The sequence below is a fragment of the Sinohyriopsis cumingii genome, chromosome 7 (genome assembly GCF_028554795.1).
Source record: "Sinohyriopsis cumingii isolate HCF-2022 chromosome 7, ASM2855479v2, whole genome shotgun sequence".
Classification (NCBI taxonomy): domain Eukaryota; kingdom Metazoa; phylum Mollusca; class Bivalvia; order Unionida; family Unionidae; genus Sinohyriopsis; species Sinohyriopsis cumingii.
Window position 1 is genome coordinate 71,566,429 of NC_142967.1, and position 24,067 is coordinate 71,590,495.

Here is a 24,067-nt window from a genome sequence, read left to right on the forward strand (position 1 = left end):
TGTAAATTATGTAAGAGGGAAACAACCAAAGTTATGCTTAGTCGTCCCCAATACAGAACTTAACATACCCAGGTGTGCATGAAAAACACAAATCTTATCTTTAAAGCTCATATAGAATCTAACTAATAGAGACTCTGTTATAATTATTTGACTTAGGAAACAAAAACCTATTACCTAATGCGTCTAAAGGTAGCATTAAACAAATGGCTGAAGAATGCTGTTTTTACTCATAAATAGATGGTTTACTTGGTAAACCCTTTTTCGTTACTGCTCGACTAATAATTAAATATCAGCAGCAAGAATCATTACTAGAGGAGCAAGCTACGCATCTAGCAGTTACATTTATCTATTCAAATTATGGTATCCAGAAGGAACTTAAGAAAGATACAACTAAATATTAATAAACTTATAGAATTATTACAGAGAAATTACTTCAGAGTTCAAAAGGAAAACAGATAAGACATCTGATTATTTGAATGAAAGAATGCGATAACAAGATATCATTCCTCATTACTTGAACAACGTGGATGATATTTATTTATCTATATACTCCGACTCAAAATGCCGTAGGAACGCGTTTTGCATGACCACGACACATATGCTCACACTACAGAATGTAATAATTTATAAATCAATGTTCCCTACATATTCTGTCTACTTGTGGTTGGTATTGGTGTGATTCTTGTTAGCAGATTTCTTTACAAAAGGAAACAGATCGTTTGCGATAAAATAACACAATGTTACATAAATAACAAAACTATAAATTTTGAGTAAATATACAAATCTTCAATTGAAACAAAACACCACAAAGAATTCAACACCTTAGTCCAAAACTTTGTTCTGTGACAAGCGCACAGATTCCATCTATATGATTAAAGTATTTTCTAATACCTTTGCTTCTTCTCTTTTCTATCTTTCTTCTTTTTTTAGCATTATATTGATCTTATTTGACATCTAGCGAGTTTCTAATTAATTACAATTCCAAATATGGGCGTGATGCTTAAAGCAGTTACATCTCATTGTCTAATCTAATTATAGAACAAATAAAAAATACGTATTGTACAGCCATCAATGGTACATCAATTTTGTGAAATACCTTCATATACATAGTAGCTAAGAGGGCATTTCCTATTTCCGAGTGATCTTAAAATAGCATTTCGAGGAAATAAAATGTAGCGTAGGATGAATCAATTGTATATAAGTAGCACATTCAGCTGTTAAGAAATAAAAAGTTTCATTCCAGATTTCTGCATCAGAGAAGGAGCTTATAGCACAGACAAAATGGTTCGTTTGCTTTCATTTCTATTTTGCGTATATTATTTCTAATTGATTTTATCTTATTTTATTTTTATTTTGCATGCAATTACGGTAAAAGCGCGATTCAATGAGATAATACATAAATAAGTGCAATACTTGTATCCTTGATGGTATTAGAATTAACATAGAAGTACGTAACAATGATCATTTACATTATTTAAATAATCCAGTATTCCAGCATAATATACAGCTTTCTTATATACCTAGAATGAGCCTGATGCCCCATGTTATTAACACTGGTAATAGTAAAAATGAATGAATGTCGTTACACAGACGCTTGATTCCTACAACTGATCTTCATCCCCATATCAGCTGTTCAAAAATTCAATTCGGTTTATGACTTAAGATGAAGTGCGAAACAGAAAGGTTGAAATGCTAAGCAATTTTATTTTCTTCAGTTACGCTTTTGGGACTTTATAAATTTATCGGAAAATTACTAAGTAAATATTAAAAAGAAATTCATTATCATAGTAATTCGATCTTGAACATAGGATCACGTGTTGTAGACACCATCGGAAAATTCAGATCACTACTCGATGTTTCGCGTCTCGCAATGATCACGATTTTCTGATGTAAAACTGTAAAACACAATGTGATCCAGCAATCAACCTCGGATTCAGGTGATTACTTATATATATATATATATATATATATATATATATATATATATATATATATATATATATATATATATATATATATATATATATGTCTGTGTGTGTGTGTGTGTGTGTGTGTGTGTGTGTGTGTATGCATGTGTGTGTGTATGTATCTATGTATGTATCTATGTATGTATGTATGTGTGTGTGTGTGTGTGTGTGTGTGTGTGTTTGTGTGTGCGTGCGTGTGGGTGTTTTAAGATTATACTTTCAATGGTATATTTGCAATATATTACTGTGAAATTACCCCATCTCTCGTCTGAAAAGGTTCGTGCAATGGTTTCCTTCAGTTGGAATCAACTCCTAAAAGTAACTTTTATTTCCAAGGCGGTATTTTCAGGTGTATTTTGGTGAATCCTTTTCATATTTTTAATATAGTATTTAACTCTAGCACTAATGTACATTGATTTTCGTTTTATACAGACGATGTCAAGCACACAATCAGTCATCGCAAGATGTATTTTCTTTTCCTTGATCAGTATACTGTTATTGTTGACATCAGGGTCTGCACAGGTAACCAGTCCTCCATCACAACGGTGCATCTACCAACCCGAAAAAGGAGCATGTGTTTCACGTCGTGTACTTAGACCCGACCTGCCAATGATCAGAAAGAGAATCAGAGAGTGTGATGGAACAGTTCTCATTTGTCAGGACCAACGATGTGGTTGCATTAATAACACACTACTGGAGACAATTTACTTGTAAGATTTCTTACTATTCATCTGGACAGCTCCGGTGGCCTAGTGGTTACAGCGTTCATCTTGGAAGCGGGCGGTCGTGGGTTTGAACCCCAACCGAGTGATACCAAACTCTTACAAAATCGGTACTAACCGCTCCATCACTAGGCGCTCAGCATTAATATGTTAGTGTTACGATTGGTCGGCCTGGTGTCAGGATAATGTGACTGGGTGGGACATCATGCTACATGTCTGCAGTGTGATTCCCCAATACTAGACATCACTATAAACTGCCACACTGCAGACATCGTAGCGATATGACTGAAAAATTGTTAAAGCTACGTTAAAAATGCAAATCACACACACACACACACACACCTCTCTCTCTCTCTCTCTCTCTCTCTCTCTCTCACACACACACACACACACACACACACACACACACACACACACACACATTATTCATATGTAAATTGATTATTTGTAACCTGCATGGTTGTGACTCAATTTGTATCACATAATAGATGTTCAAAATATGGTATTAATATTTAGCGCTGAGATTGATTTAAGCCAATGTTTGTGTAAAGAAATGTTATATTTAGTTACTTTTTGGCTGATACATTTATTTTCTTAGGACTATTGTATTACAGTAGTTGTTTCATTCCTAGTAAAATCTGTAACTGTTTTATTTCGCTGTATTAGGATATAGATACATGTTGCTCAATTTGATGTGTTGTTCTCTCTTTGAAAGATGAAGTATCCTATAATTGGTGTAGAGTTGTTTGTGAAAAGTGTTGTTGTCATATGTATGTCTGTCAGATAAAACAGAGAATGCTCTGCCCAATAACAAATAAAATAATTTCTTGAAAATGAGGCAGTTTTTCTCATTAACATAGTCATGGTGCATGACAAAGAATTTAAAAGCATCAATGAGAACTTTCATTTTATGTGTATCGTGTAGCAAAAGCGTTATAGGTGACTAAAAAAATCTAGTACGACCGCTTCATGAACTGAAAACCACAGAATCTGGTTGCAATTATGTGAACAATCACATCTTACCAAGGGATCTGAGTTGTCTGCTGGCCTTTCGAATCCGTCATCAAGCGCGTGACAGTTCTAGCAAGGTGATCCTGTTTTCTTTTTGGATATTATGTACACCAGCTACACCTTGTAGCAGTGCAGCAACTAACACTAAAAGTTATATTTACATACAAACCATGCGTCTACGGATAGGACAAGCAATTGTTATAAAAACTCAATGAGACTGTTGTACAGTCTTCACTGGTTTCACAACAATTTAGTCGTCTTACAGTGCAACAATACTAAAGTAAAACAAACTGGAAATTTCTAACGAACAATTCTAGTTTGAGTCAAAAACTACATCATTGTTGTCAAAAGAAACAAATCTTTTGTCACCTCTCTAAATGAATAATTATGATATTACCAGTGATATATATATATATATATATATATATATATATATATATATATATATATATATATATATATATATATATATATATATATATATATAGAGAGAGAGAGAGAGAGAGAGAGAGAGAGAGAGAGAGAGAGAGTTATAAATATACAACAGAACGAAAAGTGCTATCCCTAGACTCTGTAGGAAAATGCTTGATAACAGTAGGCAGAATTAATATTTAATACAAATAATGCTATGATACGGGTTAGAGAATTTTTAATTCGTTATCTACAAAGATTCGAACCCAGGTCCGCGTGTAAACGACACCCATCGCCTTGCCTGCACACACGAGCCCATATTCCCTTAGTCGTGAAGATTTCTGGAGCGAAGAAAATACCTATGGCGTAAACGATTATCTTTCAAAGCAGGTTTAGCTGACGTGAAAAAGCGCATAGTCTGTTCACTATGTTTTTCTTCTTTCACAACCCGCCGTGGTGGAAGGTCAACATTAAGATCACCTTGGGGTCCGAGTGCGTTTAGTTATTAAAGTTCTTTTCTAGTCAAATAATGCACCCATTATTGAAGCTCTGCTGTGGGTTTTAATAGCAGGTCAGAAGCAGGGAGGGTGAACAGTCTCTAATTGAAATTTTTTATTTCATACCAAGGAAGGCTTCCACTAACAAATTGTTAAGAAAAAGCTTTATTTTCTAAAATAGAGGCTTCCTTATGGGATCAAATATTTAAGCAGCAGCAAAACAAATCTGAAAATATACCTGAGATGAACCCTTGTTGCTGCTCTACATGGTTAAAATATTTTGTCAAGACCAACTCGATATCGTGTTCGTGGGTCATGCAAATTTATCGTTATAAATCCATGTGGAGTCAACTGAGCACGACTAAATAAGTTTTTAAATTTAATAATATCCATGTCTCCAGAACACCAAGTTTGGTGAATATTCCTCAGCGTATGCGTGTCAACGCCGTTAAAACATCTAGAATGTTGCAATTATCTCTAATTCCTGGTAAATCTATCAGAGGAAGATTAGCTAGTTGGTTGATAAAATCAGCGATGAAAGGTAAATTAGCGCTTGATGCTGGTAATTAATACTATGGAATCGATTTATTATTCTCCGGCTGGGTTTTGGAAAGGTAAAGCGGAAATTAATAAACTTGCTAAAGCTGCTCGAGTAAATATTCCCACTGCTGCATCGTGGTTATCCAAACAAGCCGTATGGCAAATTTATTTACCACCGCCGAAACAAATCCCGTTTGCGCATTTTGACGTCAGTGTCCCTAGTGAAGTTCATCAAGCCGATATTATGTTTTTGCCGCACGATATTATTGGTCTAAAAACATACAAGTACATGTTGACAGTAGTTGATATTGCAAGCAGATATAAAGAAGCAGAACCGCTAACAACAAAAACTGCCGTTGAGGTCGCGGATGCATTTAATAAAGTTTATCAACGAGGACCTTTAAAATGGCCAAATTTACTCCAGGTTGATCCTGGTAGAGAATTTTTAGGTGCGGTATCATTTTTGATGAAACAAAATAACGTTAAAATACGGCGAGGACACACTCGAATTCATCGCGATCAGGCAATTGTTGAGCGATTTAATAAAACAGTCGCAGAGAGATTATTTGGATATCAATACTCAAGGGAATTTATTCAGGATTCAAGATCATACGAGTGGGTCGAAAGATTACCAGATGTAATAACAGCAATAGATAGCGAACCAACACGAGCAATAAATATGAGACCGGCCATCGCGATTTAAAAAAAATTATACCGATAAAACGGCGCGATTTTTCAACACAGCCGGTGCTAGGCAGTATCATCGTGAGATATTGATATAAACCAGGTGAATTTGAAGGTGGTAGAAAAAGGGCGACGGATCCTATTTGGAGTATTACAGCACATAAAATATCCACCGTGACAAGATCAACCGGTAGACCGGCAATTTATGTACTGGATTCACTTGCTCCTCAACGCGGTTTTACCCGTGAAGAATTACAAATAGTTCCCGCAGATACTCAATTACCACCTAAATCGATCCGGTGACACGTCTATTACACTCCAGGCACGCCAATGTGACATTTTCTCGTGTATGACCGTAATTATTATCTTTCCTGTCAACGGTAAATTGTCTTGAATCATTTTTTCGATATTTCCATAACATTATACAAATACAACCCGAGCAATGATTATTTTGCCGTTGTTTCAGCGATATTACAAACTGGACATCTAGGTCAAATTTTTAATTATTTTTTTTATCAAATTCTTTGTAACTGGATTATTTTTTCTTTATTATATCAGCGAATCTAAAATAATTCGTCTCAATTGAGATATTTTTCTAACTCTAGACACAGCTAAATAGACTAAATTCGACCATTCTATGCGATTATCAACAATCCAAACAACTATATCAGAAATTGTTAATCCTTGCGACGAATGAATTGTCATTGCATATCCTAGCGTCCATGGGGATTTATCCATATTTAGTGCTTCCTCAACGAAATTAATCTCAACGGCAACAATATCATTTAACACCAAGTTCTTTTTTCCTTGTCCCGGTACATCAACGTCAATACTTTGTCGTCGCATATAAGCTGGTCGATAACACAACGATACCGGTAATAATGGAAATTTCTCTCGTTGTAGTTGAAATAATTCCCGTTGAAGCATATCTCTAACTATTTTTCTACTAGCAACTATTAAATCATTTGGTTTCTATTGATTTAAAAAGTTTCTTATAGATGTTTCTGAAATTACTTCTCGCATAATTTTACACTGAATTTTATTTGGGTGCAATCGAATTAATTTTTTAAATTCACTTAATTTTACATCAAGTGATCTGTAATCGGTATCAACTTCCTCATAATAATCAACAAAATTCTTCAGCCAGATATGAGGAGATTCCCCATTAACAGGGTTAGGTTGACCATGATCACCGCACATTATCACGGCGGTATTTTTTAACAATAACCAATCGAGAAACGTTTTAAGCACCTCCAACGAAACAGTACAAATTTCATCCCAAATAATAATTTTATTAATATATTTTCCCCCATCGGCGAAGATGTCCATGTTCCACCGCTATATTTGAAAAAACTGTGATAAGTACACGAATTAACTCCTCGCTGCTTCATTTCTTTCGCTAGTCTGTGTGAAGTCGTTAGCACAACCACGTCAGAGTTTTTAAATAATTCTATAACTCGCGTCGTTTTACCTGAAACTCCCGACCCGTTTACGTATACTGTTTTATATCGCGATATTGGATCGTGCACGGACGGCGACGAGGAATTTTCTGATATTTCATCGCGATAACAGCTATAGCTAATTTCAACATCAGCTGATTCACAATAATCAAGAATATTTTCGTCCTTAATTCTCCATGTGCCCCATGAACCATCGCCGGTTAATTTTGATACCGTATCTAAGTGTTTTTATCAATATAAAATGAATCAGTAGCTACTCTAACTGCGTCACAAGGGAATTTATTTATCACTGATAGTAAATTTATACTTACGTACGCGAGCATTGATGATCTTAAATGAGTGTACTGTGGAGACTCCCCTTCGATGTAGCTGACAATGGTACCTAATTTTGTTCCGTCAGCAAGGTAAACATTTTCTCGATTACAAAATATAGCTCTCGCAGCGGTATCAGCAATTATAAAATCTAATTCAGCATCATCCATGATTAATCTAGAATGATGTCGTTGATGATCATATGCGCCGCCTTGAGTAAATTTACCAATTATTTTTCTACCGAGATCTTTTGCTCTCTTTTCATCATGATCCATTGGCAACCAAACTGATGTTTGTTTTTTATACGATATAATTGCTTCACTACTATCAACGACGTTAACATTGCAGAATCTAGCATATATCGCAACAGCGCTGTATGAACCCAACGTCGCTCCGAGAAGTGTTTTCCAAACCAAATATAACAGATTTTATGAAGATTTTTAGCAAATTCAAATGATACTACACAAGCAAATCCCGTTAACGGAAAATCTGGCAACGGACCATTAATTGCTACACAAGTCATTTCGCTGCTAAGATGTCCAAATTGCGCAAAATATTTAGCACAATCGCCTAATCCCAAAAAACTTCCAGGACAACACGCGACCATGTCAACAGATATCATATCGGCGCAATTATATTTAGTATTCCATAAACCGCCATGTCCATATTCGATACAACTTTGTTGTACATCTTTGAGAAACTCACTTTGCGTTGGTTTCCACAAGTTTTTTTCCCTAGCAGCGTGAGCAGCAACAGATGGAACAGTAAAAAAATTAACTACTAATTGTTCAGAATTTATTGAATATTTTTCTGCTAGTTCTTTCATCTCGCCATGTAATGATTCATTTCTGTATAATTCACCATTAGGTCTTACAAACTGATCGTATTTGTCCTCGCAGCTTCTAAATAGCCACACTGACACTAATCGAATTTACTTATTTTGTGAATAAAATCAAACATACTTCCAGAATTTTCCACGTCAGAATTTTCCACGGGATAAAATTTAACAACACGATCTCGAGGAAATATTGTTACTGCAGATTTCCACGCATGTGAATTATGATCAACAATTATAATTAGTGCTCCACGAGATTTATTTACTGACTAGTATAAAATCTCCCCCGATAACGTCTTTACTGTTATTGGAAACTTTAATTTACTCGACGACATAGCAACATCATTTATTGATGCTCCTTCAGCAACTATACGTAGTTATTTTCTTAAGCCTTAAATCGGTTAAACCTGATACGCGTTTTGTATTTTTCAGATGCTCTATTACTCGCTCAGCTACACAATTTATCCTTAAGGAAAGTTTCATCAGAGTGAGATCTTTAACATCTGGTTTATTATTTAACCGATAAATTCCATAAACAACTGCAGTTACAGGATAAGATCGAACATAATATGGTTTATCTATTCCGGTCAACAATCCTGGCTTGGAATTGCCAGACAAAATAACAGTTTTTTTCCCGCCAATCACAGGATCACGTTTATCACGAATAATCCATACATCATTGTCGGTCATTACAATAAATTTTATTCCAAAGATAAATTTTTCATCGCGATGATGATCACCGATATAATCGATTATTTTTTTCGCTCGTGTATCATTCATAGTATTATCAATATTACTTGTTTTCCACGTCAACCACACATGAACTGCTCCATCATCGTAAAACTCTTTCTTGGCTTTATTTGCTTCAGTTAGATCATGTTCAACCTCATCGAGATTAAATAAATTCATGTTATATTTTAGACAAATATCTAATATAATAATGAACCAATGCATGTGGTTGATGGTCGGTTCGCTGACTTATTGCAATAAATCATGCAAAAGTGAATTCTGCGGGGAGCATTTACAATCTATTCGCAGCGGTTGTCCAGGACCAACTCGCTGCATAAAATGTAGTATTGGAATTACAGGAAAAACTCGGATATGAACAAATTGTGGTGGAAAACGCTACCGAGAACTTAAAAGATAATATGACAAAAAAAAAAATACCGACGGTGACAGCGTCATCAAATCAGAGGAGGATTAAATAACTAGGTTTCCAAGCAAATTTTGATTTGGACAAATGATAATTACTATATGAATACAATATTCACAAAGCATTCAATTACTGAGAATTATAAAGCATCTTGCGATGGTGTTGTTAGAAACTGCAAATTAAAAAATCCGGTTGGTAATATTAATAATTCCGGTTATTTAACATTTAATACCGGAGATAATAAACATTATTTAAATCATCGTTTTGTTTTTGAGTGTGTCCACGGATTAATCAAAGACGGTTTTGTAATTGATCATGTTGACGGAAACAAATTAAATTACTCAATATTAAACCTCCAAGCGATCACTTCTAGCGAGAATTCTTTGCGAGGAAAAACCGGCTGTCATAATAAAAGTGCCAAGGCGGTTAAATCACTAAATTTAGAAACTAATGAGGAGATGATATTTCAATCAATGAGTTCTGCCGGAAAATATTTTGGAATTAACCGGGCTTCAATACGACATGTTGCAGAAAATATAACCAGATCAGCGTTTTCAGTCAAATTTGGAATCTAGATTTCGTTCTCATATGTTTCTCTGCTACTTGATGACGATAACTAAAATCAGTCTTATTTCAGTAATTAATCAAATTATATTTTTTTTTGCTTTAGATATTTTGTTTTAGACATAAAATATTTAGTATATGAACAACGAAAATATCAACGACATAATTAATGCAATTGAAAAACTAAAATTATCAGGAATAAAATTATCAGATGAGCTAATTCTTGAAAAAATAATTCCTGACATCGAAACAATATTACAAAATAAATACGACGGTAGATACACTCTATCGTCAGAATATCGGCTAATAAAGAAAAGTCAGTCTACTGTTTATAGATTACTGGCTACCGTAGACGAAACACAAATAAAAAAAATTATTAATTTATCTCGTGCAATCGAAAAAATTAGATCAGAGTTATCTAACGAGCATGAATCAGCAAGAACAGTTAGTGTTCGTGTAAGACAGCTAAAAAAACTGATGGACAACGAAGAAGAATCAACAACGGTCTAAAGTTACTTATTTATTTACTGAAATTATTTATTTTTTATTAATTTACTGAAATTAGTTATTTTTTACTGAAATTATTTGTTTTTTTTTACTCATATTTCAGGTAATTTGCACAATTTGTCTGATTCTGAGTACCAAATACCCCATCAAAAATTAAAAATCAAACATTTTTATAATTTTGACTACCAAATACCCCATCGGAAATTAAACATCGAAAAATTTTATGATTTTAAGTACCAAATACCCCATCAAAGTTAAATGTTTCGGTAAAAAATAAAAAATAAATAATTTCAGTGAATAAAATAAATAATTTTCAGATTTTTCTGTTATTATGTAAAAATAAATTATTCTGCAAAATTCAACGAATTGCACAATTTTGAGTATCAAATACCCCATCAAAAAAAAAAACAAAATCATTCAAATTGCTTAATTTTAAGTACCAAATACCCTATAAAAAATCGTTCACACGAATATTTTTCAGTAAAAAAATAATTGTTTATTATTTTAGTCATTTTTGCTAATTTTTCCAGGTTTTTATTTGTTTTTTTTTTTCGGTTTTTTCTACGTAGAAGTTTAAGATTTTATAAGTAAATTTATACTTAATGTTTCGCCACGTAAATTTAATAAATTTCCATCTTGATCTGTTAATTTTAAGTTCATCCTTGATAATAAACGATTATAACATCGCAAATAAACCGGATTAATCGGTTCCTGCACAATTAAAAACCCCGGTGGTTCTTTCGGCGAAAACGAGTAAAGAATAAAATCCTGATTAAGTTGAATTGATAATACCGTATTTGCGCTGTAGCTACCTTCGACGATATCGCACGTTAAATTGACCGCGACGACGGCTGTAATATTTACTGTTTCTGGTGAAATATGTCTGCCGGTTTCATCTGGGTTATTGTTATGTTTAAGGATACTCGCTGGTGGTAGCAATTTTATCCACGCGGCGTGCATCCTGGAGAAATATTCATTAATGACGTCGTTCATTGATTTTCTTAATTCGTCTGCGTTATAACCGGGAAGTCTAAAATTTGGCATCGTCTCTTCTGTCAACGAGTACTCTTCCAAGAATGTTGATTTATTTCTAAAAATAGCATTAAATACTGACCGAATTAATCTCTGGTTAAAATATGCCATGTCGGATGCAAGCTGATTTATCACTTCTACGCGTTTGGTGATCTCGTTACACGAACTTGATATACTAAGACACAATCTTGAAAATACTGTCGCAGTAGCTGTAGTTGTTTTTGGTGTTCTTCATTTATTTCTCTGAAATATCTAGTAACTTGATGCATTACAATAATTACACATTTTCTCCCTTGATCTTAAAACTTCTTCGCCATAAAAAGTCCACGACTTACTGCGTTTATCTTCGCCGATAGATGCACCCAAGTAGCCAAAATAATCAACTGAGGTTAAACTTTTTATCGTAAGTAAATGTTCCTTATATGACATATTAACATCATGATATGATTGCCCGTCTGTGGTATAATCGGATGTTCAGGTTCCGGTGGCGCTGGTGGTGTTGGTGGTTGAATTTCAGGCCATCCTAGAATGGTTCTGATCGATGATTGATAAATATCTACGGAGTACCTCGGTGAGGTTATCTCGATGATTGAAGATAATGTTGGTTCGTGAGCTGATATTTTTATGCCGGATTCTTCTCCGGTAATGTTTTTAATTCTAAGTGATAATTCACTGTTAATTTCTTCTATCTGATAACTACCGGTTGGTAATCCAACGACAGTCCAGTCGGGTGTTCCGTCTAGTTTGTTTTTGTTCGCGAACACGATTGAATTATTTGACATCAGCGTACCAAATAATTTAGAACTAATATTAGGCCAGCTGTTAATTACTCGTAATTATGCTAGCGCGATTTCAATTACTGGAACCGCGTTAGGAAAATTAATGCTAAATTCTGGCCTAGTTGAGCTTGCAGAGATCATTGTTGTTTTGTACGGAACCGTGTTCGTGACTATCTGTTGGAGAAATTCTGTCATTATTATTATTTATATATTTAATAGCAGCGGAATTGTACACGATGATCATTTCTAAAAACTCAACATCGGATATAATTCCATCATTGAGGCTCCTCGATAACACCAAAGATAATTTTGAATAAGCAACTTTTGCTGTGTGTAATTTTATTGCGTAATCAGATAATTTTTCTACCGTGCAGGTACATATTTTTTTTTATATTATATTAAAAACAGCAGCAATTATCGTTGTTGCTGAAATGCAGATCGTGACAGCTACCGGAGCTAACATTGTTACCGCGGATAATATAACACCTGCAGCAACAACAACCGTGGATACCGAGTTGACAAGTATATCAGCGATGACCAGTCGTCGTTGATATTTTTTTATCTTTATCGTGTACACGTGGATGATATCCTTTAATTTAGTTTGCCACTCACGTGCTTGATTGTACCTGTACTTTGATGCACTGTCGCGGGCGGTCATTATATTTTTTTCTATGATTTAAATGATTAAGATTATGTTTTAGCAATAAATTCTAACGTGTACAAATAAGATGCTCTAGATAAATCATCGTCGGCTGGTTGTAATGTGAATACTTTTTCAACGTCTTTGTATAATTCGACAGTTACCGGATAAAAAGACTCACTAGTTACACCTGCTGTGATTATTTTAAATTCTACAGAACTAATCACGGATAATCGGTATACGCCTGCAATTGTTGGGGTATATTTTATGGTATCATCTGTTTTTGTCCATGCTGCGGATCCAGATGATACTACATGAACTATACTGGTAACACCAGAGGTTTATTCGGTTAAACTTTCATTGGAGATCTTAAGAAAATTAATATCTTCAATAGCTTTCTTAATCGTATTAATACTGGTTCTGATTTCTGTAAGTTTTGTGCCAGCTTGAAGCGGATCTCCAAAGAATTCTTCAGAGACTCTGTTTAATCTTGAAAAATTTCTTCGGACGTTTGTAAACGCGGTTATGTGAACATCATACTCAGTGCGTAACGTAGCTAACTTAACATCTACGCCAGCGACATGCTTTTTTGTTGCGGCGTCTTCTGCCGTTGTTGGGTTTCCAAGCGCAGATATTTTATTATTGTTCATGTTAAGTTCTCCTGACATTGTATCGCCGGTGATTTTTACGCGACCAGATACTGATTTATTAATTTCTTCGCTGATAGCCGCAAATGACATTTTTGAGTCCTTAATTTTACCATCGCTGGTAAAAACCGGGATATTGTCCTCGAGTGCATCTAAAACCCGTCGAATTATATCATTCCACGAGATATCGCTTGTTACTAATTTACCCTGTTTGTCCTGAAATATAACAACCTCATCACGATCAACACCAGCTAGACTAATATTACTAAATAATTCATCTCTTGTTGCGCATTTTGACAGCTCAGTATCTGTTACTTTTTTATGTAATCGTGATGAGAGGGATCTTCCGTAAATGTCAACCATAATTTATTAGTGATTTATTCAATTTATCAAACGTGTACTCGTGAACAACTTTATGACACGGTTTAGCTGATTTTGATAGTTTATCAAGAACATTAATTGCTTCACGGCCACATATTGGTGGATCGGTTAGTGTCTGTGTTGGTAACGTTGAATACCAAATTGGAATATTTAATTGTTTTGCATAATTAAGAAATTCTCGTGGTGGTGCCAGTCCGTACGAGTCAAAATAAACAATTTCACGTGGACTTATTGCGTACGAGACCCAGTATGTTCCTGGACCGTCACTATTATCAAGATTTATTATACCTGTTTCTTCACGGTTTACTTGCTCCGGTAGTTGATTTCTTATAAATACGCCTCTGAAGAATTTTATTTTTAGTTTTTTAGCGGCGTTGGTTAAATCAAAATTTGACATCGGCGAGATACTTTGTTTTGAAAACGTTTTGGGTACCACGATGGAGGCGTTCCTGGTAGTCGAAGTCCTTTTCCGTACCATGATGACGGGGTTCCCGGTAATCTTAGGCCGCGTCCTTTTTTTACCGTATTTTCCTCCTGTTATTTTTTTCTGCTACCTTGCTACCAGCGTATCCAGGAGCACCTAATGCAGCTGCCTTTCCTATCATTGGTGCAGCAGCGGCTATTTTTGCAATTAATGCTTGTAACAAACCTAAAAGTGTAAAAAAAACCCACCTATTATAATCATATCCTTGACGGCGCCCGGAGAAAGATCAATTTGAACCCCGTATTTGCTGATTTAGCTTAGCAGCACAGAGGGCGAACAGACCATATAATTCCGACAAACAAATAAAACAAACAAAAAATAAAATCTGTAGAAAGGTCCAGATTTTTACAAATAAACGTTTCCTTGAGATGATTTTATTTTTTGTTGAAACCAACCCCATCAATAAAACCCTAGCTTGAAAGGGTAGCTGAAAAATAAATTGCTCTACGTGTTTATTTATTTTTTTGTTTAATTACTGGACGACTAACATTGGTAGGCGCCCTCTCTGCTGCTATATTAATTAAAAGATTGTTATGTTAAAAATAATGATACATCCAGAATCTCATACTGCAAGAATAGCACGAGAACGATTAGAAGCAATTAAAAAATTCCTTCCCGTGCGAGATTTATTTAGAAAAAATCTACAAGCGCGGCAAGACGCACGAGTTGAGTACGAAGAGGACACTAAAAAACTACTGTTTAAGCCCATCACTGCAGCTACTGAGAAAGTTACAACAGTCATCAAAGAGGATCTTCTTCCGGTATGAAAACAAACAGCGGAACAAACCGAAAAAAAAGCAAGAAGAACTAAACAAACAAAGAAGATTTTACGAGATCTTCCACCTGGTATAGCTAGGGAAATAGGTGCGGCTCAACCTCCACCTGTCGGCGAAGAAGTATTTGAAAGTATCGGAAAACTTTATACTGGAGTCGCCGACGTGCAAAAAGAGCATGCACGTAAACCGGAACTAGTAGAAGTAAACGTGGAATTGATTGCAAAATTTAGGGAAGGAGTTGTTGAAGTAATTAGAAATGCTAAAGAAGAACAATTACCCGAAGTAATATTAAATAGTATACTCAATAAATCTAGTATTTTAAACCCCCGTTATGAAAAAGTAACTGATGATAATCTTATTAAATATATATATCGCGTATATTACAACAAAAACCAAGCTAGAGGTCAAAAATATGAATTATTGATGAAGAAGTAAAAAGACTTTATGGAGAGAGGCTGAAACAACTAGAACAAGGACAACTCTCCCAGTATCAGCTTCCTCCACCTCTGCAACAAATAGAACAACAACAGTCTTCTCCACTTCTGCGACAAATAGAACAACAACAATATTCTCCACCTCTGCGACAGTCTTCTTTGTCGAAAATTAAAAAGTATATTAAAAAAGCAAGAAGATCCTTATCTAAGAAAGACACAGAAACAACAGACGAAGGAGCTACTGGCAGTGGTCTGGGAGATAATTTTATTTGTCCTAATAATATCATTAATGATGTGTCACGGTTAGAGGTTCTCATAGGAGGAAAACGTGCTGGAAATAATTCACCAGAAATAATTAATGAAGCATCTGATATTTGTCGGCGATTATTTCAAGGTGGTATCATGGATATCGGCGTTTACCGAGAACTTATCGATGAACTTGCTGATGACTAGTTGTTAAATAAATGGTAAATAAAGATAAGATGATCATACATAATAATCATCGCAAACCTGTACAGGTCAGAGCGGTAAAACTCACGATTGCCAATCTACAGAGCTACTTACGGAGATGGACTTGGTGATGTTGTACGGGGATTATTTACAAGGATAGCTCCAAAAGCAGTACCTGTTGCAAAACAATTATCGATGAAAGCTATCGATATTGTTCGTGATAAAGCGCCTGGTGCAATTGTCAATGTTGCTGGTAAGGCGTTCTCGGCGATCAAAGAAAGACTAGCACGATTATTGCGACGAAAACAACAACCACCGGTGAAACTGGCAAGTACTGAGGTGATGCCCGCAGACGTGAGTAAAATAATAAATCAGGCTGCAAATCAAAAACTAGCGGCGATATCTGAAGAAGCAGAAAAAAAATAACAGCAAATTTAATAGCAGGAAGCGGTCTTCGTCGACGATGATCATCATTTGAAAAATGGTAACTATAATAAAAATGTTCAAGCGCGAATCAGACCCAGCATTTGATATGGAGGCACCTGTCCTTAAGTATGAATCTATACGTGATTATCAGTTTTATTCTTATGACGCAAGACAACCAAATCAGCGGGGGAGAATCGAATTACAGGTTCATGATACAAGTAGATATTTCTTGCCCGCTGAGGCGTTTATTGAAGTAGAAGGTAGACTTGTAACGAATGTTGTAGCTAATACGCCATATGGTATCAATTTGCGTGTTTGTTTTGTCAACAACGGGATTATGGCGTTGTTTGATAGCGCCACATACATGATTGATGGAAAAAATATTGAATCAATTCAGAAGGATGTTGATGTTGCTACAACAATAATTGGTCTAGCGAGATATTCTGACGACTTTACAAGATCGGCTGGTCCAACAATGATGTTTGCTAAGGATATTACCAACAACGCTGATCATGTTCAGTATGCTAAATTACTGACACCTCGAGATACTGCATCTGATCCACATACAGCTGATGTTGAGCACGCAGACAGACCAGGTGCTGCTTTTGATATTATAAAAAATGTTAATGCGACTTACAACCTAGGATTTGCAACGCGCCAAGCAGCTCTGTCGGGAGATAGTAGAAATTTTTCATGTGCAATTCCATTATCTCACATCTTTGGATTTTGCAGAAATGTTAGAAAGGTCCTCTTTGGAGCTAAACACACAATTGTGCTCGTAAGAAAAGGTGATGATAATGATGCAATCTGGCGAGGTGCTGGTGTTGCTGATGGTAAAGTAAATATATCAAAACTTTCACTGTGGATGCCAGTAATGACTCCATCAATCACTGAGAAACAAAAATTACTCTCTTTTATGGATCAAGGCGGTAAATCATTGCTATCATGGTTAACAGTAACCACAGATGCTATTCAAAGTTCTATTGTTGGTTTATTTACATGGCATATAGCATCACATCAAGGTGTTTCTGCACCACGACATATTTTTATTGCGCTACAAGATAATGCTAGGATAAATAATCAAGAACGTTCACATATGATATTTGACAATCTTGACGTTAATGAAGTTTCCTTACGGATAAATGGACATCAAGAACCAGCTGAGGATATATTGTTAAATTTTGATCAAAATCATGTAGCGCGTGCATATCATCGTTTAGTGTCATTCATGGGACGTGATCAAAATATAGATACTGGTTTGCAAATATCACAACTAGATTTTACAGGTTTATATCCGATTTATTATTTTTCGCTAGAACATCTTGATTTATCCAAACAATCTGTCGTTGATATACACTTTCGAGCTCGTGTTAATGCCCTGCCACAAATCGCAGCTAGTCCACCGGTTGTTCATGGTCCTTATAGAGCAATACTTAGCGATAAAGCCATGTTACTTGAAGGTGGTAGTGGTCGAATGAGGGTCGTTGATGCACCAGTGGAAAATATTTAATCATGTTATTTAGAAAAATATATTTTATATAAAAATGACGTATGGTCATGTTAATGTTACTCTGACTCCTGGTCAGGTAGAAAAGCTTCAATCAAAAACCACCAACAAATGCGGAACTAAAATATCACTAAAACGAGATCAGATTAGTGGTGGTCCAAACAAATTATCGTTGACAAATAATCAGATTAAACATTTCAATAAAGCCCTAGAATCAAAAACTGGAGTTTAATTTCACCTTTCCGCGAGCGCCATCAAAGACATGTTTAAAACGGGCGGTATATTTCCACTTCTTGCGGCTATACCAGCATTAATAGCTGCTGCTCCAGCCGTAGCAAAAGCAGCCGCGTTAGGTGCTGTTGGAACAGCTGCTGGAATGGCTCTAAAGAAAGCAACTGGAAGTGGATACAAAAAAATAAGGACGCGGTCTAAGATTACCCGGATCTCGCAGGGGGAGAGGTCTGAGGCTTCCACGTTAGATACTCCAGCATCAAATTTTGATTTACTTGATGCCGCTAAAAAATTAAAAATAAAAGCCTTTAGAGGTGTTTTCATGCGAGATCAATTACCAAAACAACCGAATAAACTCGAAACAGGTATTATTAATCTCGATGAACGTTCAGGACCAGGTACTCATTGGGTATCATACGCGGTTGATCCACGTGGAATCGTTTATTTTGATTCGTACGGGTTAGCTCCACCCGTTGAATTTATCAAGTATGTCGCACCACTCCACGCAAGAACCAGAGGTTCCAAAGTTTGGTATTCAACGCTACCCACACAAACAATGACAGATCCGCCAATATGTGGCCGTGAAGTAAGTAATGTACTCGACGCTATATCAAAATCATCCAAACCGCCACATAAAGTTGTGCATGATTATATAAGCAACCGATTCGTTGCACGTAAAGCGTTTTAAACAACAGGTCTTATTATAATGGTTGATATTTACGGAAGATCTTCTTCACGTGTTAAGAGAACATCCGGCGACGTTGATCTGTCGAAGTACGCAACTAAAGATGAACTTGCTGATATCATGAACCTGGCTGGAGTTGACCCAGATGAGGTTGTTATTTTTCAAGATCGATATGGTAAACTAAAAACGAGCAATATTAAATGGAATTATATAGTTCAACGAGTACTCGGTGCAGTTACAGATAATATTCCTGTGTTCACTGACAGCGGCAAAATCAGGGATTCAAGTATATCATTTACAACCATCAGAGATGAAATTGCAAGAAGCGTTGCTAATCGTGTGAGAAACACCGGAGACACAATGACGGGTGAACTCAGCATGAACGGAAATAAAATAGTAGTTTTAAGAGATCCAACATCCGGTGAAGATGCTGCAACGAAAAAGTATGTTGACATTAGCTATGGTACCGTAGATGGTAAATTATCCACGCTGCGGGCTGAGTATGATGTTCACGTGGGCGCTTTTGCAAGATTTCGCAGAAACCATCAAAGAACCGCAGAAGAATTTTTCGGCACTCCGTTTGTCGTTGACATGAAACTCGCTGATATCAAAACCAACATTGACACGATCAAACAAACACAGCAAGATATCAAAACCAACATTGACACGATCGAAAAAACACAGCAGAATATCGTAGGTGGGATTCCTGAGATTGTTAACAAAACCAGTTTGATTAAATTCCCACCTGGAGTTACTCCTGGGCATTTTATCAACATAGTATACACGGTATCATCTGGGTTCGCAACATGGTCTAAACAAAAAAATACTATCAAATACACCGCAACAGTTACTGGCGTGTACAGGTTTTCTGTGTTCAGTGCTGCAAAATTTGAGATTTTCACAAAGTATCCCTGGCGACATTCCACCGATAAGTTTTCCGGGGTTGTATCTATTATATTAAATAGCGGAACCGAAGAAACATTTATTCTGGAAGCAGCTGATAAGAAATTAACCGCAACATCTTACTGGTGGTGTTTGGAATTTGTAGCTGAAACACCTCAATTGGTTACTGCATAAAAATATATGGACGGTGCACAATACAGGTACAATCAAGCGCGTGAATGGCAGGCGGCGCTAAAAGATCAAGTCGAACAATATACAGTAAAAGTAAAAAAATATCGACGACGATTAGTTATCGTTGATGTGATTGTTTATTCAGTATCCGCTGTTGTTGCTGGAACCGGTGTTATATTATCAGCGGTGACAATGATGGCACCAGTAGCTGTAACTATTTGTATTTCAGCAGCAACAACTACTGCAGGTGTGCTTAATATCATCGCAAAAAAATATGTACTTGCACGAACGAAAAATTATCCGATTACATAATAAAACTACACACAGCGACGGTAGCATACTCGAAATTATCCTCGTTGTTATCAGCGAGTCTCAGTGATGGAATTATATCTGATTTCGAGTTTTCAATGATGACTAAAATATATCATGAAGGTATCGGTATTAAAGATAAAAGTATTAACAATGACAGAATTACTCCAGCAGATCGTGACTAACACAACTCCGCCAAAGATAACGATGATCTCGGTAAGTTCATCTGATCCTGAATTTAGTATTAATTTTCCTACTGCAATTCCAGTAAAAGAAATAGCGTTAGCTCAATTACGGGTATATTACAGCTGGCCAAATATCAGATCAAAATCATTTCATGGTACACCAGCAAATAATTCGCTCGTATTTGCTAACAAGAACAAACCAGATGGTACTCCTGACTGGATAGATGTTGGAATACCCACTGGTAGTTATGAGATTGAAGATATCAATGAGGAATTTCAACGTAGAATAAAATCAATAACCGGAAAAGAAGCAAAAATATCAATTAACGTTCATGAACCGACGCTATCTTCGACGGTTGAGATACATTCTCCCGATTACGTCGTTGATATTTATCAATCCACGATAAGATCCGTACTAGGTTGGCCGGATGTTCCCCCGGTGTATGAAGCACCACCAGAACCAAAATTAATTGAATTTCTCGAGGACGATGCCAGGTTTATAACAACTCCAAAATACCGAAATTTGTTGTATCCATGGATTGACAAGGATAATTATTACATTTTGAAAGATGGTAAAAGATATCCTATAACACCGTTTTCTATCATTGATTTTGATGTGAAAACATCAACTAATATTGTTTATGAAATAAATTTCAGATCAATATCTGACGAAATTAAAACTGAATACACAACTACATTAACGACACTAGCACAGTTGTTTAAAAACTATATCCTGGAATATCCTAATGACGATCTAAGACATCAGATCATTGCAACGATACAGCATTTAAATCAAATTGTATTGGATCTTAAATATTTTAATCAGACCATTATTGAGGTAATAAATGCTAGTACTTATACAGATACGGGAGAAAAAAAATATTATCAAACAAGCATACATTGATCATTATAAAATAACTGAAGCAGATTTATTAAATTTTACACTGCCAGGACTTGAAACTGGCGAATTGATAAGATCACTCAATGATCTTGTCGCGAAAAACTTTTCTGAAATACTAGCTGTGTGGAGAAAACTAACACCACATCCAGCTGTTCTCAGACATAATAATGATCCACATGGCGGCGGCAGACACGTTTCTCCGGGAATCGTTAATATAACCAGCACGATCGTGGTCAATCTGGTTTGTGACGTAGTCGATGGCAGCTATCAAATAGATCTCGGAAGATCAAATCAGGCTCAACAAGGATATATTTTATATACATTTACACCACAAGTTTCCCCCGGAAGTTTAATCGTGCAAGAACCAACTAATCCTGTTTATCTGCGGTGTCACAATAATATGTTAACACGAATAAATTTTAAGCTCACAGACCACCTCAATCGCTTAATTGACATACGTGGAGAAGAACTTGTGATAAATCTGTATGTGAAATCTTAATTAATCAAGTAAATATTATATAATGTACCAGCACGTGAGGGTTTTTATACACGACAAAGAAGTATTTGAAAACGCCATCAGAATAGCGTTTTCACAAAACATGGAGCAATTTAACGTTAATTTAGTTATTGATGAATACGGAGGTGAGGATTTCTTATTAACACAAGAACAGTTAGATGAGCTCCGTCAAAAACATATTATCGAGATCATTTGTAGCAGAGATCAGATTCTAAATTATGCACATTCCTGTATTAAAGTCGATCAACTTAAAAAAATAATATTCCAGAATGAATAAAATAAGGAGCGGATTAAGAAATATTTTATTTTATTTTATTTTATTTTAACTTATTTTTATTTTATTAGAAATATTTTATTTTGTCAAAAATATTTTATTTTATCAGAAATATTTTATTTTTTTCTGAATTTCAGTGAAAAATCAACAAATTTCGTGTTTTTGATGGGTATTTTACCCATTTTGGGTGATTTTGTCCATTAGATCGTCGGCGTAAGTTGCTTGATTCTCTAATTGATTTCAATTGAATAAAATATCAAAACCAGTAAAAACCAGTAAATCAGTAAAAAAATTACATATTTTTTTAGATAATTTTACTGATATTTGAGCTAATTTTACTGATATTTGAGCTAATTTTACTGATTTTTTCTAATTTTTGTTGGTTTTGGTATTTTATTCAATTGAAATCAATTAGAGACTCAAGCCCCCCCCCCCCGATCTGATGGATAATTCAGAAAATAAAATAAATAATAAATCTGAGTACCAACTAACCCAAATTTGATCATTTTACATAAATCTGAGTACCAACTAACCCAAATTTGATCATTTTACATAAATCTGAGTACCAACTAACCCATCAAAATTGCAAATTTGATCATTTTACATAAATCTGAGTACCAACTAACCCATCAATCTCAGAATAAATATATAATATTTCAGAATAAATATGATCTCAGAATAAATATAATAAATCTGAGTACCAACTAACCCATCAAAATTGTAAATTTGATCATTTTACATAAATCTGAGTACCAAATAACCCATCAATTTCAGAAAAAAAAAATATTTCAGAATAAATATAATATTTCAGAATAAATATAATATTTCAGAATATAATCTCAGAATAAATATAATATTTCAGAATAAATATAATCTCAGAATAAATATAATATTTCAGAATAAATATAATCTCAGAATAAATATAATATTTCAGAATAAATATAATCTCAGAATAAATATAATATTTCAGAATATAATCTCAGAATAATTATAATCTCAGAATAAATAAATAATAATTGAGAAATAAATAAAATATTTCAGAATAAATATAATCTCAGAATAAATATAATATTTCAGAATATAATCTCAGAATAAATATAATATTTCAGAATATAATCTCAGAATAAATATAATCTCAGAATGAATATGATCTCAGAATAAATAAATAATAATTCAGAAATAAATAAAATATTTCAGAATAAATATAATCTCAGAATAAATAAAATATTTCAGAATAAATATAATCTCAGAATAAATAAATAATAATTCAGAATAAATAAATAATAATTCAGAATGAATATAATCTCAGAATAAATATAATCCCAGAATAAATAAATAATAATTCAGACAGAGTTGCTTTGGTCGTTACCCGCCGACATAATTTTTCTTAAGTATCTTATGCGGGTACTGATTGTCTTTTTCGTTTGATACTCGCTGGATAATCCCGATCTGACCTTTTCTACTGCGACAGAAAGAGGAAGAAATTTATTTACTTGATCATCGCTCACCATAGCCAGTGACTGAAACATAGCTGCCTGAATCCGCTTTATGAACTTATATTGAGATGATAGAACGTACTTATTTTCATTCTTAAGCTCTTGTAACGTTTCAAAATTAGATATTATTTTTTCAGGATTTAGTTCATCAGATATATTAATTTTGTTTTCTTCTA

General features: G+C 34.8%; 1 long non-coding RNA gene across 1 annotated transcript; it reads left to right on the forward strand.

Moving 5' to 3' along the window:
- The first annotated feature begins 1,205 nt into the window (after window positions 1-1,205).
- Window positions 1,206-3,523, forward strand: LOC149795496 (uncharacterized). Its single transcript, XR_016422114.1, has 2 exons — window positions 1,206-1,284; window positions 2,400-3,523. It is a non-coding gene; the product is annotated as an uncharacterized LOC149795496 (long non-coding RNA).
- Window positions 3,524-24,067: the final 20,544 nt, after the last annotated feature.